Source organism: Nelumbo nucifera, chromosome 4 (assembly GCF_055504915.1).
Source record: "Nelumbo nucifera cultivar China Antique chromosome 4, China Antique-T2T, whole genome shotgun sequence".
NCBI lineage: Eukaryota > Viridiplantae > Streptophyta > Magnoliopsida > Proteales > Nelumbonaceae > Nelumbo > Nelumbo nucifera.
In genome coordinates, this window is record NC_142652.1 from 63449076 (window position 1) to 63467615 (window position 18540).

Below are 18540 nucleotides of genomic sequence, written 5' to 3' on the forward strand. Positions count from 1 at the left end.
GGAACACTGTTCATCTTCTTCCTCACCATGCACAATGATGATAGAATGGCGGTGCACTCCCCCCTCCAACCTTCCCTCTTCTTGAATTTTCCTCTGATTCTCTCCCTCTCCACCAACACGGAATAACACTATTCATCACTCCCCTCTCTCTATCATTCTTCAATATTCATCAATGGCATCTCTACGTCTCCTCTTGCTCTCCCTATTCTTCTTTTTTCTATCTAAGGCTTCCCCACGAGCCACTTTATTTCCTCCTCATCACGAAAGATGGTGCAACCTACTAATATCTGACAACGTCTTGCTACCAGTAGTGGAGATGGTTCGAGGAGATGATATGGGACTATCGCTAAAACTCAATGGTTTCTTGGATGAAATAAGTTCTGGTGGAGTAGTCATCCTTGAACTAGTGTTTAATGGAGATCGAGGTGCTGGCCAAATGGGTCAAACTAATATTCCCAAATATTCTCAAGATCCTTTGCAAGGAATCGGTGGACCAATGACTAGGGCAAGAACAAAAAGGATGAAAGAGGCTTTACAAGGCTTAATTATGAAAGTGCATGACAAAGAGGCTGTTCTAGAAGATTCTAAGACTGTTCTGGAAATGTCCAAAGCTTCACCAAGGATAATCACCTATCTTTATGTGCAAGATGATGAGCAAGGCTTGGATCTTGAAGAACAAGCTGGGAATCCATGACATAAGATGTATTGATGGGCTTGTTGGGCTTGTTTTGTCTTGTTTTGGTTTACTTTGACTTTTCTATGCTTAGTTGTCATTAGTTGTAGTCTTTTAGAAGGATTTCTATTTCAAAGCATATTTGCTTTCCTAAATTAAAGGGATCATCATTAGTTAGGAGTTTCCTTATAAGATTAGGAGTTTCTTTATAAGATAATGATGTTTACATGCCTATATAAAGGCCACAACTATGTAACACGAAAATCAATCAATAATATAGAGGTATTTTCAGCAAACTTAGCTTTGCCTTATTGTGTTCTTGGTAGAATACAATATCTTGACTTACCAAGGGAGTGATCAACCTTTGTGGCGTCTTCAAGATTGGGGTCTTTAAGGACTTAGTTTCCTTAAGGTTCTAATCTGATCAGCTACAGCTTGTTTTCTAGCTTCTGGGTGCACATAACAACTTGATTCAAGAGTTCCTAGAGCAGGTCGTCTAGTGGGTTCTTATTAGTGTTCGTCGACCAGAGTCTTGTAAATGCTGCAACCGGCTATTTGTTTCCTGCCAAAACCTAGTAGGGACACTAATTCCATGAGGCCCAATCCGAGCTTGAGAAACCCCATTGTGCTTCTGTACTCCAGAAGTTCTGCCAGAGGAGCCACTCTCAGTATCAGATGCAGTGAGATTGGAGGGAACTGATGACCCATTTTTTGAATTGGCATCCACTGCAAACTGGTTTCTGTAAGCCAAAGCAATGGTAAGGAGATCAACATAAGGTTTGAATCAGCAAAGAGAAATGAAGGAATAGAGAGCGACCTGAAGAACTACGGAAATGGAGAGAGCGAGATCGAACACTATTACTGTCTTCAATTTTTCTTACGTCCTTTCCCTGAGGACTCGTACAAGAAAAGCAACTCATCTGTATAATACAAACTTTGCAAGGGAAAAAAAGGGGATGCAAGGACCCTAGACCAAATTCTTAAAAAAAAAAACAATTTTTTTCCAAACAAATCAAAAGAGAAAATTCAAGACCGAGAATGCACCTATGTTCTCCTCCCAGAAAAAGAAATCAACTCAAGGTCTTAAAGGACCAGATTTAGTTGGAAATAGAATATTGGAATGAAAACAAAAGGAGAGTCTAGAAAGATTGCTGAGAAAAGAATGAACTATGACTTTAATTTAACAAACCCCCATGTAATTTTGGAAAAAAAAACCTGCGGTTACAAACCTCAACATGAGGTTTGTGGAATTGACATCCATTGCATGCTGAATAGTCTTTACAAAGTCGACAATGCTTGAATCCCGATGTAATCTACCATCAAACGATGCCCTCCTACCTTCATCAATCATTGATTGTTGTAATGCACGAACCACAATTCTAGATCCAATGAGTTTTTTCTTGTCAATAATGTAATCTGAACTTCTTGTTAAAGGATTTGTCATTCTAGTTCTGCCTAACCAACATTGCTGATCAATGGGTTTTGAGTTCTCCATCTAATCTATTCCTCTAGGACCATCAATCTTCCCTCAATGGCGTTGTCCTCCTCCGCTCTGGTGTAGCCTTTCTCGTATTACTCAAATTGGGCGTTGGAGCGGCCTTCATCTTATTAATCGGAAGTGAGAATGATTCCCCATGAAACGAAACTGATAAACTCCATGTAGAAGTGAACAACATTTTTTAAGCTACTGAAACTTCAGCAGCATTGCTCGTCCTCGTCGAATCAGGCAAGTGACATGGTGGGTCGAGGAGTGGTTGGACACCTCTACTCGGCAGACTGAGACCATTTGATCAAAGATGACAATGGTGTTGAAGTGGTTGTCGAGGTAGTGGGCCTCGAAACAAGAGGAGGTGGGCATCATCTAGAAGAAGAGGAGGAAATAGAAGAGGTGGAAGTGGAAGGGGACATGTACCTAGAAGTGATTTCTTTGGATTTCGATCACCGAGAACCAACAACGCCATTGTCCTTTTCAAAAGGTAATGGGGGAAGCCTTTTTGGATTTCGATGAATCTATTCTTGTTGTGAGGAGGTAAGCGGAGTGCCTTGATGGAGAGGTCTATTGCAATTTTCTGAAGGGGGGAGTGCATCGCCATTCTACTGCAATGCGTGTGAGGAAGAAGATGAATAGTGTTCGAGCGGATCATAGAGAGATGAGTAAAATAGGTATTTTGAAAAAAATGATAATCTCTTTAATGTTTTCCTTCTTGGCCATTGATGTAACGGAGGTATTTGTTGAATTTTTTCAAAAATATAGAGGTTTTTGTTAAAATGAAACTGTAGAGGAGGTTTTTATGATTGCCAAAAACTTCAGGGGAGATTTTTGTATTTTACCCAATTTAAAAAGTGAAAGAATGTTTCAATATTTAAGAGAAACATTGGAAGAGTTTTAATTCTTTTACCCTGTGTTTTGAAATGAAAGATATTAATGATGTGGCAAAATATGATTGGATGGTCCAATAAATTTCTTATACTAAGGGTTAGAGGATATGAGCCTATAGAACTCAGGATCAGTTTGGACTGATCTTGACTAAACCTTATTTGTAACGATTGGCACAGTATCACCCCTTGACCCAGTTACTGGTTAGCTTGTTTCTATTATTCCTCTTATTCGAAGAGAAGGCTCCTTTTGACGATAGATAAAAAAAGCCTATTTCACTATTTCATAGAATCTCAAACATTTACGTGATAAAATGTTAAGCTTCATTTGGTTTGTGGGATGGCAAGGGGAATTATGGAATATTTTGGAAAATTCCTCTCTTCCCATGTTTAGCTTGTGGGATGTCATGAGGTGGGATGGGAAATATCAATTTTTGGTATGTGGAGTCCCACCATTTTTTTTTTTTTTTGGGGGGGGGGGACAAGTGGGAATGTAGGATTAATTTAGGAGAAGAAAAACACCTTTCTTATAGTATTTGAAAGAGTTAATAGTAGAACCATGACCCATAAATAAATTATTAATTATTTAATTTAATTAAAATAGATAATTTATCAATGAAAATAATTTCATGATTTAAAATTACCAATTAAATCATGGGTATTAATAAAATGTAATATTAATAACAACTTATAAACTAATAAAATGTAACATGTTAATTCATTAACTAATAATGGTTTTTAAACTATTAATATCTATAAAATACTAAATGATTAAAAAGTATTATTATCTAATTAATAATTAATTCTTAATTAATAATTGGGTAAAATATAAAAACATATCCTGAAGTTTTTTGACAATCATAAAAACCTCCCCGGGGTTTCACTTTAATAAAATCCTTCCCTTAACTTTTGGAAAACCAAACACATACCTCCCTTTTGTCTCTGACCAGATGGAAAATTGTCAAGTTACAAAATTGCCCCTAACTAATTATGAGGACATAAGCATTATATTTTTAAAATGTCAAAAATGTCCTTCACTTGATTCACTCAACTTTAGATAAACATTTGTTACACCAGCCACAACTGATGATAAAGGAAAGAAATAGAGCGTCAAATATAGTTGGCGATAAAGGATGGAGTAATGAGAAAGAACAACCTACAGCTGAGGACATGGGAAATTACCCAACAATAGCACAATAGTCTTTTGCTAAGGCCAGAGAGAATGGAAAAGCTAAATGAGAAGGCCAAGGAGTTGGTTGCCACGACACCCGAACATGGAGTTCAAAGGAAAACTGAGCATGGAATGGAGAAAGGCCCCACTACTGGGGACACCTGCCTAGAAGAGTCCATTTTAATTAGCAATCTCTCTATGGGCCTTCCAATTTTTCACTTCTTAAGCTGTTGATGCTGACATGGTGTGTTAAATTTTTCTAAAATATATTTTTTTACCCTTGAAATGAACCAATTTTGATTACTTTGATTTCTGTTTTGGTTGGTTGTTTAGTGGTGGTGATGGAATTCACCTCAGCCCCCACAAGCAATAAGGAGGTGCCCCACAACTAGAAGTGTAAATCGGCCTTGGACCTGCCCGAACGGCCTGGCACACTGATTCATGGGCTGTGCTAGGTTCGGCACGATCATGTGGGCCGTGTTGGGCCTGGGGTTTTAGGTCAACGAGCCAACATAGCACGACCCAACCCGTATCCTAGCCCAGCATGGCCCATATATATTATTTATATTATATATTTATATATATTTTATATAATATTATATAAATTATAATTATATAATAATATATAGTATATAATATATTAATAAAATAAATAATTTTTAAAATTTTACTATACTAATTTATTTAATTATTGTATATATAAGCAATTTTATACACAAAATTCGTATAAAATTAAAATTTTAACCATTTTGTCAATTTTTTTTAAATAAATAGCTTTGGCCTGATGCACGACCCGGCCTAGCCCAAGACTCGACCCACGGGCCTGGGCTATGGGCCGTGATGGGCTGACCCCCAAAATTTTCATTGGGGAGGGTAGCACGGCCCGTAACGGCCCGCGAGCTAGTACAGCATGACGCACACTTTGCACGGACCACCTGTGGGTCATGCCGTGCTAGCCCAACACGACTCACTTTACACCTCTACCCACAACGTCACACAACACATCCTAGCTGCCATGTATTGGGAACATCTCTTGATGATAGTACAAGAAATGATAAGGAATCATCAGGAGATGTTCCGGTTGGGATGTGTTGTGAGACATTGTGGGGCGCTGATTTGAACTAGTGGCGTTATGAGTTCTACTTGTGCTTCCATGATTCCATCTCACGTCTGAAGAGAAGAAAAGAATTGATGTGATGCAAATAGTCAAAGTGAACAAATACCTCATTGATCTATTCACTTCGTAGAAATCTTGTACTTCGCCTCTTTATGTTCTGATAATTGATAAGAATCTGTTCATTCTCATTAAACTGAGTAGTTAGCTTTTAGAAACGGTTACAAAACCAAAACTCACTCACAACCTCTTTTCTTATGAGTCATGGCAGACATGACCTCCTATATGTTTTTGTATTTCAAGTCCACCTTCAATAGGTGATCTTGTCTTCTAGGGTTCCATAAATGAGCTAGATACCCATCTCAGGTCCCTCTATGAAAAACTCAATTGTTAGATTGCGTAAGCGATTACTACCTTCAATTGTGTGATTGATTCAGGTCTCAGGCCTTACAGAGTAACCTTTAAATGATCTATAATTTCTTCTTGTGCTCTCATGAAAGTCTATGGTTTGTTGAATGTTACCTCTCTTATTGATTCAATGGAGTTTCAGGGGAAAGTCTACGGTGGTCTATGATTTCATATCTTATGTGAAATCATATACAAAAGGCAGGTATGTATTGGGTTTTTTAAAAGTTTAGGGAGGTTTTTGTTGAAGTGACAATTCATGGGAGGTTTTTATATTCTACCCTTAGTAATTAATTATATATTTATCAGTATTATTTAATTATAAAATTATTTTATTAAAATATTATTGATTAATCTATATATATATATATATATATTAAAACAAAGCGGTCAAGAAATTTTCTCCTTTTTTTTGAAATTTTTATTTTTTTATTCCATGTCATTTTTTAAAGAACTAATGAGATGCTCTCCTTCCCAAACAATCTATTCCCCTAAAATTTATCCTAAATTACCTCCCCACTTTCTGCTAAATCATCTCCAATTCCTATTTATCTCCACTATTTTCAAAACCAGACTAGATCGGACGGTCGGACCGGAAAAATCAGGAACCGGTCACCTGACTGGTTCCGTTTTCCTCCAAAACCGCTTTTTCCCCCAAAACCGTTGATTTTGGTTAGCAAACCGTTGAACCGGCTGGTTAACCGTTCGAATGGTTTTGACCGTTTTCCAATTTTTAAAATTTTGTTTTTGTTAGAACGGGCCGACCATTCGAGTCAAACAGTCAGACCGTTCAAACCAGTAATCGAACCCCTGACCAGTTCGATCACCGGTTCATTTTTAAAAACCATGCTTATCTCTAATTTACAAGAGAACTAACGGGGACCCATGCGATGCACAGGATTTTATATTTCTAAAACACATAAAACACATAAGAGTATACAATTGTTTTTTATTTCTAATTTTTTAAATAATGATTAATTATTTATATTTTATAATACTTTTTATAACTTTTTAAAATACAAAATAGCAATAATTTATTTCAGCTAAGCTTGTTCATCGAACTGATTTAACCAACCAGCCCAACCAACTCGACCCGAATTGCTTAGTTTCTAATATTTTCGGTTGAAATTGGGATCAGTTTCATTATGGCCATTTGTAAATTGACCAAAATCGAATGACCTAATCACAAATATATATTAATATTTTTATATTTTAAATATAATTTTTAATATGGAAAAGGGGTGAAATTCCCATATTTATTAGTCTCAAATATGTTATATTATAAATTTATTTTTTAATAATGTTAATATAATTTTTAAAATTTAAAATTAAGTTTTCAATATAATCTTTTAAACCAATTGAGCAAACTGAAAATTAACCCAAACCAATACAACTCGATTTAGTTGGTTTTCACTAATGGTCAGTAGATTTCGGGTAACCAACTCCCCAACCTGACCATGTCAATTTGGTTGGCCAAATAGCCTACAGCCGAACTAAACCAAGTTGTGATTAACACTCATAATTTCATCTAAATTAATATTTTAATCTCTAATAAATAAAAGTAGTTTAATCAACATTAATAATTAAAAATTTATAGTGAAAATGCATAATAATTGAAAATATATTGATAATGAAAATAAAATAGATAACTAATAAAAATAAAATAATTACAAAAATACTAAAAATACTAAAAATACTAAAAATATATTAAGTTATTCATGAATATTGTAATCTCAAAAATACAATAAATATAATAAGTATAATATATTAAATTTAAAATTTTAAATAACAGTAGTTTAATATCCAGTAATTATTAAAAAAATTCTGTTAAATAACAAAAAAAATATAGATTTATACATAATTATTGACAATATATTTATAAAAACTATAAATAATTGCTGAAAATACAAAAAATTATTAATTTTAGTATATTAAATATATAATAATTATAGATTAAGATCTTAAAATCATTATTAATGAATATTATTTTTTCAAAGTTATTTTTCTAGAATTATTAATTGATATAAGTGAAATTGGTTATTTAAAATATTATCTAGTTATTTAAATAATATCCTTATTTAAATTTTGTAATTTTAATTATTAATTTAATTTAATAATCTATAAAACTATAATTTATTCTATTATTACATAATTTCATTATTAATTTTGTAAAAAATTAAATTATTATTAATTATAATATTATGTTATGATTTTTTATTTTAATTTTTAAATTTATTACATAATTTCGTTATCTTAACTATTTAAAATATAGTTAGGTTAAAGTTTTTGTTCTTTAAAATATTTAGTTATTTACATATTTAAATAGTATATAAAATATTTAAAAATACTCATTATTTGATATTTAAGATATTTAGTTATTGAAACATTTAAATAATATTATATTATTTTAATGTTAAATTTATGTTATTTAAATAAAAACTTATGCACTAACAATATAAATTATGATTTTCCATATTATTCAAATAAAATGTTATTCAAATAACAGAAATTTAACATTAAAATAATAAAATATTATTTAAATATTTCAACAACTAAATATCTTAAATATCAAATAATGAGTATTTTTAAATATTTTATATACTATTTAAATTTGTTAAAGAATGAAAAATTTAACATAACTATATTTTAAATAGTTAAAATAACGAAATTATGTAATAAATAAAAAAAATTAAAATAAAAATCATAACATAGTATTATAATTAATAATAATTTAAAGTGTTTACAAAATTAATAATTAAATCAAATAACCAATTTCACTTATATAAGTTAATAAGTCTAGAGTAATAACTTTCAAAAAATAATATTCATTAATAATGATATTAAGATCTTAATATACTAAAATTAATAATTTTTGTTATTTCAGCAATTATTTATGGTTTTTAAAAATATATTGTCAATAATTATGTATAAATTCACTCCTAATTACTGGATATTAAACTACTATTATTTAACTATTAAATTTAATATATTATACTTATTGTATTTATTGTATTTTTAGATTAGAATATTTATGACCAACTTAATATATTTTCAGTATTTTTAGTATCTTTGTAATTATTTTATTTTTATTAGTTATCTATTTTATTTTCATTACCAATATATTTTCAATTATTATGCATTTTTTCTATAAATTTTTAATAATTATTGTTGACTAAAATAATTTTATTTATTAGAGATTAAAATATTAATTTAGATGAAATTAGGAGTGCTGATCATAACCTGGTTTAATTTAGTTGTAGGCTATTTGGTCAACCAAATCGACATGGTCAGTGTGGGGATTTGGTTACCCGAAATCTATTGACCATTAGTGAAAACCAACTAAATTGGGTTGTATTGGTTTGGGTTAATTTTTGGTTTGCTCAATTGGTTTAAAAGATTATATTGAAAACTTAATTTTAAATTTTAAAAATTACATTAATATTATTAAAAAATAAACTTATAATATAACATATTTGAGACTAATAAATATGAGAATTTCACCCCTTTTCCATATTAAAAAATTATATTTAAAAAATAAAAATATTAATATATATCTATGATTGGGTCATTCAATTTTGGTCAATTTACAAATGGCCACAACAAAACCGATCCCAATTTCAATCTAAAATATTAGAATCTGGGCAATTCGGGTGTTGGTTGGTTAAATCAGTTCAACGAACAAGCTTAGCTGAAATAAATTATTTCTATTTTTGTATTTTAAAATGTTATTAAAAGTTATAAATATAAATAATTAATCATTATTTTAAAAAGTTAGAAATATAAAACAATTGTATACTCTTATGTGTTTTATTGTTTAGCTTTCCTTAACAAATTCCGTGCATTGCACGGGTCCTCGCTAGTTAATTAATTAATAAATGTTATTAGAATTGATTCTCCCACTATCTTTCCTTTTTAATAAAAACTGGAAGTCTGGAACATAAAAAATATCTACTCATTTTTTCTTTTTTTTTCCATCCCTTTCTAACCTTTCCCATTTCGTCAAAATCTTCCCACAAATCAAACGTAGCCTAAGGTATGAATGGCAACGGGGCGGGTTCGAGGCGGGGATTACACTCCCCATCCCTCGATCATGACCCCCAAATCACCCTCTGTCCCCATCCCTGATCCCTGGCGGGGAAAGGAATCTCCCCTCCATCCCTGACCCTGATGGGGATGAATTCCTCGTCGGAGACCCAAATCCCCGACGGAGTGAGAGGTTGAGACAAAGAGATTGAGATTGAGAGAGAGAAAGAGAGAGAGAGAGGACCATTGGGATAGTTAAGATCGGCGAGGAGAGAGAGTTCGATGGGTGACGACGACGGTCAGCGACGATAGGCGAAAGTTAGAAGGACTGACGACTAAAACTCTTCTTTATCTATTCTCTATCACTCGAGAAGGCACGAAGCTAGGGTTTTGAGTCTTCTGCGGCGACGGCGGGCGACAGTGACGGCGGTCAGCGAATCGGTGACGAAGAGTCGAAGACGAAAGCAAACATGAAGCTAGGGTTCACGGGTTTAGTTGTTCTAGATGCAGAGTTGAGAATTCTCGACTTCTCTCTTCTCTTTGTCGTGGGTTTTAGTTTAGTGTTTTACACTTTTACTATTTTTCAAGTTTTAATAATTAATATTTTAAAAACAAATAATATTATATAAATATATAAATTTATAATATATTATATATATTATATATGATTATATATAAATATTAATCGGAGACGTGTTGGGGCGGGGATTGCATTCCCCGTCCCCGGGGGATTCAAGGTAGCCTCATCCCAACCCCGACCCGAACCCTGCCAAGGTAACCCCATCCCCGACCCCATTGGGTCGGGGAGCCCGGGTACCCGTCAGGGACGGGAAAATTGCCACCCCTATCCTAAGGTTTTAAAAATGACATATTCCTAAATGGTGGATAATCTGTTTGTATTTGATGTGGAAACCAAATCTTATTTCTTTGATTTTGGTTGGGTTTCTTCGCAAAAATCTAATTGCCAAAACTTGTCCGTTGCTTTTCAAACACCTCATATGAACACTTGCCCGCTCTTCTTGACTTCACGAAGTACCATAACTTCGATTTAGGATAGACCTCATTGGTCGTCCATAGCTTCATACTGTAGATCTTAGAATGCTCATCTATGTCGTAGGGAAGAGCCCTCTCCACCACCTGATATTGGTGAAACCTAAAAGTCACAATTTCTGCGAGAGGAGAAGAAATATTAAAACCCTAGAAGCTTCTTTTTCTCTCCCTAGTAGTTTAGTGAGTCTTGTTGAGACGACTCTCAAGTCTCAATGGCAACTTAGAGATTGTAACGGCGACCATCAACTCTTCCGATCTCTTATCTCTTTGCACCGACAATGTCTATGTGCTATTTGAACCGACAACCACCACTACGCGATTCTGCAATACTCCATATCTCTTGTTACCGCGACCTTAGGCTTGCAGCGGCAACTTCCACCCACCTGAGCGGCAGCTGAATCGGGGTAGGCTCTCTTGGATCTTGCAAATTCCATTGAAACCGAATATGTATTAGTGAGGTTTCTGTTTTGTGTCTCAGTGGATAGTGCAATCCCTTGCCCGTGGAAGTTATGCCGCATGAAATCTCTTGGGGTTTCACTCAAGCAAGCCTGGAGTTAGGGTTATTCTACATAAACATCTTTTAAATTCTGAGTCTAGAAATTTGAAAGTAGAGAGTAGATGTACGGTATGGACTGTTAAAGAAGTCAGAAGGAGATCCAAAGACATTACTTGGAGAAAATTAGTTTTGTTTTTGTGTAGCACTTAAGGCATCAAGGGAAAGAACCGTTGGTTATCTCCTGGAAACGATTCTGATTGTGTGAGAGTGCAGAAGAGTGGGGCGAGACTTCTTCTACAAAGAAACTGAAGAGCTTTGGGACGAAGAAGGGCGTCGCTCTTAAGCCTGGGGTACATTATAAATCCTTACTCTATCTTTTTCTCTTTCCTACTAAACCCTAGTTTCTACTTTCTATTTCGCCCTCTTTTGGTGTTATTGTTTCATTTTCTTGGGTACTAGTAATCTAAATCTCCTGTTTGAATGTGGTAGATATCGTTGTGGGAATGTGCAATTTGTTAGGAATCACATCATGGATCTCTGTGAGTAAAATATCTTGAGCTTCAGTGGTCTTCTTTGATCTCTTTTCGTGATTTGTTTTGTGATTATTTTTTTGGTTTTGCTTGATCAGGCAGCGAGTGCCAGGTGAAACAAGCAGGCGCATTAACAGAGTGTACCCTTGCTTGAGGTATGTATGAATATGTCAATGTCTATTTCTTTGATTTCTATAACCATAGATCGTAAGGAAAAAACCACAAAAACAAAATAACGAACAAAATATTCACACAGGGCGGCATTCAGTGAGTTTTTTTTTTCTTTTTTTATTGGCAACACAAAATAAATCTTTCATAATTTTAATCCAGAATGTATGATTTTAAAGAAAATATTTGGATGGTGGTCAATAGTTCTGTTTGAACTCTCTAAAAAAATGATCCATGGATGGAATCGTCTAAAGACATTGGATCATGCAAGCTTTTGCTGTAAGCCCTCTTATGTAGGAGCCATCAAATTATGGGTACTGATATTTTAGTATTTGCTATATGGTAAATATTCAAGGTCCCAGTCAACAACTTTGGGTCCCTTGTCTCCATATACGAGCCAATCTGTTCATCCTAATCTTCTTTAATGGAAAACAAGGATGATGTGCCTAAAGGAGATAAGCTTCTTGTAGGCTCCTGTTATTGCAAGGTGCCTCTCCACCTGCCAAGTATCTCTCTCACCAATTAGGCTTCCATGCATGCCTCATTGGATTTGTTGGCTTTTGTGGAAGTTGTTACCATGGGGTCTATGTGGTGCAGAATTCATTTAGGGAAGGTTTCCCCTAAGTCAATTATATGGTTAATGTAATCCTTTCCCCCTTTTTGGTGTCTGATCATAAACTACTTTGTAGCAAGCTAAGTGGATTAAACTAGATTTTCAAGGATCAGAGATTCAGTGTGCTTGGGTTGGTAGGGTTGTCTTCCTAGGGAATTAAACATTGGTCTTAGGATTGTTAACTTTTCAATTGCTTGACCCTCATCAACTTGGCTCTTTTAGAAGAAATGGATAAAAAAAAAACAAAATTGATGCTACTTATGAGTTATGGCTTAGAATATTATTGGTTGATTTTATCTTCCCCCAAGAACTCCATTTCTATTTCCATAGATGCTTAAGAGAGGGATGATATTCAGATCCCGCACTAATATCACAATATATATATATAGAAAAATAGGAGAAGGAGAGATAGTTGATTCCTAACTCCTAAGTTTTATTCAAAACTAATTTGTAAGCTTTTATTAATGGCTTAGTTGCTTACCCCTGCATAAATTCACGAATATGATTAACAACAACAAAGAAACTTGTACTTCTTTCTATATAAGGATAGAACCCACAACTCCTTTTATGTGGTAGTAAAAGAAGCTTGCCTTGGAGTTTTAAAGAACACGAGGATCAAAGGCTGATTTTTTCTAATACTAAACAAACCACAATCAATGGAATTCCTAAAGTTGTTTTTTGAAGATAAATAAAAGGGAAAATTCCCGATTAGTACCCTATACTTTGGGCCTAGTGTCACTTTGGTCCCTGAACTTTAAAATGCGACAATTTAGTACTCAAACTTTCGAAATGTGCCAATCCAGTACCTGTCATTGGTCAGCTGTTAAGTGGCATACAAAAGGACACAAATGCCCTTCGAGTGTCATTCAGTTTTCTTTATCAACCATTAGAACTCGTTTTCCTCCTTCTCCTACCACTCCAACAACCATCGATAAATCTAACTCATTCAACCATATCCACCATCCCCACATGCTCAGGAAATGCACCTAACGTTCTCTCATCTCCATTAGAGCCACTCAATTCCAGCCCTTTCATAATGAGCAGGATACTTATTTCTGTAGAAAAAGATGATGAACAACGTTTTGAAGGGTAATTTTATCATTTTCAAAATATTTAATACACACATGCCATCACGTGATACACATAGTTGACGGTCTGTTAACAATAGGATTGGCACATTTTAAAGTTCGGGGATCAAAGTGGCACTAGACCCAAAGTACAGGGTACTAATCGAGAAACCTAAATAAAATATAAAAATTATTCAAAGAAGAAGAACAAGGTATAGAAAAGGTGATGAGAAATCACCTATACCAAAAAATTATCCATAGATTTCTATTTCTATTTACTTAATTATTATCCATTGATTTATCGAGATCTTGTGTCTAGCCCAAGTTCAATGGCAGATTTCAATGGAAAGCTAATGGAAGGAGGTCTTTGTCTCATGGTCATAGTACAAGGGGTCTTTGTCGCAAAATAAAGTACAGAGGGGGTCTTTGTCATAGACCCCATAATATAGTCTTTGTAATTTACCCAAAAAATAATTTAAGCATCAAAGATTTAACAATGATATGATTTTAAAAATGATGAAATAAAATCACTCAGTTTACTCATATAGTTGGGATGAGCTTGAATCTCTGCCTGAAGAAGATTTTGGGACTTAAACAAATATTTTGTGCTTTACCACAAAAATAATTAAATATAAACTAACAATATTTCTTCTACACAAAGTACATACATGTATGCATGGATGGATAAGTGATTAAAGGTAAAGTGGGCTTGGGTTTAGTTAATCTAGGCTAGGTTTAAGCTGAAGCCTCAGTAAAGGCCTAATCACAAGTAAATTGGGTCAAGTTCTCATTTTATTGTTAAATCCAAGCCCAGCCCAAAGTTGGAAGATACAACAAGTCCAATCGGTGCCAAGGCAATGAAGTAGAAACTAGAAAGTAGAAACCAGCGGTTTATTGAATTTTTTTTGAGCGGTTTTATTGAGTTTTACTTCCCTGTAATATGAAAAATCAAAGTGAACAACCTGTGAACGAAAGAGGGAATCGATTTACCTTCAAAACAGGGGATCTCTTCCCTACCCTAAATTGTGAAATATGACCGTTAAGAGTGTCTCGTTGTTCTTTTCCCAACGACACTGAACTGAGAAGGATTCGCTGACAGAGATATTATCCTAGGGCACAGAACGACAAGGCCTTATTCACAATTCCAGTTCTTGACATGTCCCTGTTTCACTGATGATCGTCGGATGAAGTTATTAGTTCTTTCTCTTTTTGTCTTCTTCAAGATCTGGTTTCTTCATCACAGTCTTTCTGCGGCACTGAACAACAGGTTTAGACAGATCTAGTTCTTAAGAGAGTCTTGTTTCACAATCTCGCCGGGTAAGGTTATTGGCTCGATAATGCTCGCTCTTCTTAAGATCTGGTTCCATTGATCTATCTTCTTTCTAATTTCTTATACAACGAAAAATGCATTGATCTGTTCCATTGGTTCTGGTTTTTTGTGGTTTCTGTTTTTTGTCTTTGAATGGAGATTCGAACGGCTTCACTTTTGATTTTAGTTAGGTTACCCCCGTTTTTTTTTTTTTTTTTTTTGGTTTGGAGAACTTGCTTAGTTTGATTTCAACTTGCTTACTCTCTGCCTCAAAAGAAATTCTCTAGTTATTTTGATTGACTAATCGGTAGGACTATTTACCTTTGCTTTCTTCTTTTTTCTTCCTTCTATTCCGAAGTCTATGCTTATGTTCTGGCTTAATTTCATATAAATGTAGTTATAGATGTATAATGCTTATCAGTGGCATCGGGTTTAGTGTTCACAGTAACTATTTAGAAGACCTTCCAGTGTACCTTTTTGTTCAATTCAGGTTTCACAGAACTCTGTCAAGATAATTTCATTATGTCTCATATTGTGATCTTTCTTTCTCGTTTTATCTATTGCTTGAATTTCTGGGTTAAGCAGTGTTTCAGAGGATTCTATTAAGAATTATTTTAACTGTGTTATTTATATTTGATTCCCGCAATTTTTCCTTGTGGAATTATGGTGCACTAATCCAAAATAGTTAACACGAGATACCCTTTCCCATGGCAATAAAATAGGTGGATCTTTCAATTCCAGCAATCTCTCCACCTCTTCAGCTCTTCCAACTCCTAGTTGTTTGCATTCCTTCTGAATTTGGTAGCCCCAACTACATTATTTCCAATCTGTTCATAGCAGTCCTTGATGAAACAATGCTCCTTGGTAGGCTTTACCAAGAATAACTTTTGATCATTGACCAATCTCTTTGTCCAAGGACGATTTAAGGGGAAGGGCTCCATCTCCTTTCCAGTTTGAGAATATGTGGCTTTATCACCCAGGATTCAAAGAAAAAGTTAGGGAGTGTTGGACAGAGAATAACCCAAGGGTTAATTGGGAGGGTATGAAGTTCCATCTGAAGATAAAACATTTGAGAACAAAAATCAAGGATTGGAACATACAATAGTTTGGGAGACTAGAGGAAAAAAAGAAAGAGCCAAGAGGTAATTGATCAAATTGAGATCTTGGACAATAAAGAAGTTGAAGGAACCTTTGGAAAAAGGGAAAAGCAGGAGAGAGGGACCTTAAGGAAGGCATTGGAAGACATCTTATTTAAAGAAGAAATAAGTTACGGATAGAAGTCCGTACAAAATTGGATAAAAGGAAGGGGATATTAATACAAAGTTCTTCTATGCTCTAGCAAATGATTGGAGGAAAAACTTCATTTCTAAGTTAGAGATTGAAGGTGAAACAACTAAACAACTAAAGCACCAGGTCTAGATGGGTTTACGATGGCTTTTTTCAATTCTTTAGTAGAGGGGGGGGGGTAATTAATCTAGGGTCGAACTCAACATTCATTGCATTCATTCCGAAAAAAGTTGGGGTAAGTCGTCCTAAGGAGTTTAGATCCATCAGCTTGGTTAGTAGCTTGTATAAATTCATCATTAAGGTGTTATCTCAAAGACCTAAATCTGTGCTCCCTCCTATTAACTCCCCAAATCAATGAGAGTGCGGAGGAGGTGAAAAGAAATGAAAAAAAGGGCTTGGTTTGTAAATTTGATTTGGAGAAAGCTTATGATTTGGTGGGTTGGGACTTTCTATTGGAGGTAATGAGATATTATGGGTTTAGAGATAAGTGGTGTAAGTGGGTTCAAAGTTGTGTAAGTACTTGTCACTATTCAATTTTGGTAAATGGTATAGTTGTGGACCACTTCCTAGTTATCAAGGGAATTAGACAAGGCGACCCCTATCCCCCTTCTTAATCACCTTAGTAGATGATGTGCTTGGTATCCTAATCCAAAGAGCAAATAGTAGGGGTCTGGTGAGAGGTTGGAGAGTGGGAAGGGAAATAGTGCTTATCACTTACCTGCAATTTGCTGATGAAACCATATTATTTTGTGAGGGAGATGATAGAAGATGGGTGGGGAATCTGAAAGTGTTTGAGAAGATGTCAAATTTGAGAATTAACTTCAATAAGAGCTGAGTGGTGGGGATCAATATGGATGAAAGAGAGGTGTCAGAGTGTGTAACTATTTGGGGCTGTGAAGTATTTCGGTGTATATTGACGTTCATTGCTGAAATCAGAAATCTTCTTTCTTCTTGCCGATTGTCTCTATCTTAGGCTGATGTTCTTGTTTCGGTAGTGTGCAGTCTTCTTGATCTGATAGGGTACTTCTCTGATTTCAATCTTGTATATCAGATTTCAGATCTGTCTATATTAGCTTTTAGTTTGCATATTGTTCTTTTTCTTGAGGCTTTTCTTTTTAGGTAGATTGTTGTTCCCTTTGTTTTGTAGATTGCTGCTATATTAGTGTATAACAGTCCCTATTTCTTAGGATTGCTGATTGTTTGATAGGTTTCTTTCTTTGATTAGTGTACATTAGTTTCTTTAGTACTTTGATAGAGGAGATGGCAGCAACCAACCATCAATGGCATTTCGAAAGAGCACAAGTTAGAAGGCAGCAAGGTCTTCACAATGTGGACACATATACAGCTCTATCTATGCAAATAGGTGCTATCAGCAACAAAATAGATGAGATGCAGATGGCAGCCATGCATGTGCAGTCCATGACTTGTGATTGGTGTGGGGGAGGCCCTATCAGTACTGAATGCCAAGTTGGCAATCAGTCTATGCAGCCTCCAGAACAGGTAGACTTTGTTGGCCACTTTCCAAGGCAGCAATACAGTGAGTACCCTTGTGCCTTTAACCCCGGATGGGGGGATACCCGAATCAGTCATGGCCAAATCAGCATGTGCCGAATCCCTTCCCCCAAAACTTCTTTAGCTGGAAAAGAAATCTAAAGCTGATGACCAAGTTCATAGCTAGTGCTGAAACAAGATTTCAGATCCAAGAAGCAGCAATAAAGAACTTGGAGAAGAAAGTTGGGCAGTTGGCACAAATAATTTCAGCAAGAATACCGGGCACTCTACTAGGTAATACTGAATTGAATCCAAGAGGTGGTGAGGAGTTTCCAGAGGTGGAGAAGGCAAGGGCTGAAAACAAGGTTAGCATGTTGGCCGACACCCGTGAGCTTTGCATACAAGAGGGAGGAGCTGCAAGGGAAGAGAGTGAAAAGATGCAAGGCATGGCAGCATACCTGAATGCCAATCCACAGTTTCAAGGGAAAGAGTGTCTCAAGTTGGATGGCTTGGATACCCCGCCAATACCAACAAGCAAGCCTTCAACCCAAGAGCCGCCCCCCTTGAGCTGAAACAACCCCCTCCACATTTGGAGTATGCTTTCTTAGAGGCACCATCAGCCTTACCGGTAATCATGTCAGCAGCCTTAACCCAATTGCGGAAAGACAAATTGTTGCGGGTGTCTCGGCAACACACGACAGCTTTAGCTCGGAAGATGTTGGGAGGCAAACCAATACTGATGGGAGGCAAACCAATAACAAGCGCTT

At 35.2% G+C, this 18540-nt stretch overlaps 1 pseudogene; it reads right to left on the reverse strand.

Moving 5' to 3' along the window:
* Positions 1 to 258: 258 nt before the first annotated feature.
* On the reverse strand, positions 259 to 11330 carry LOC148800622 (QWRF motif-containing protein 2-like; annotated as a pseudogene).
* Positions 11331 to 18540: the final 7210 nt, after the last annotated feature.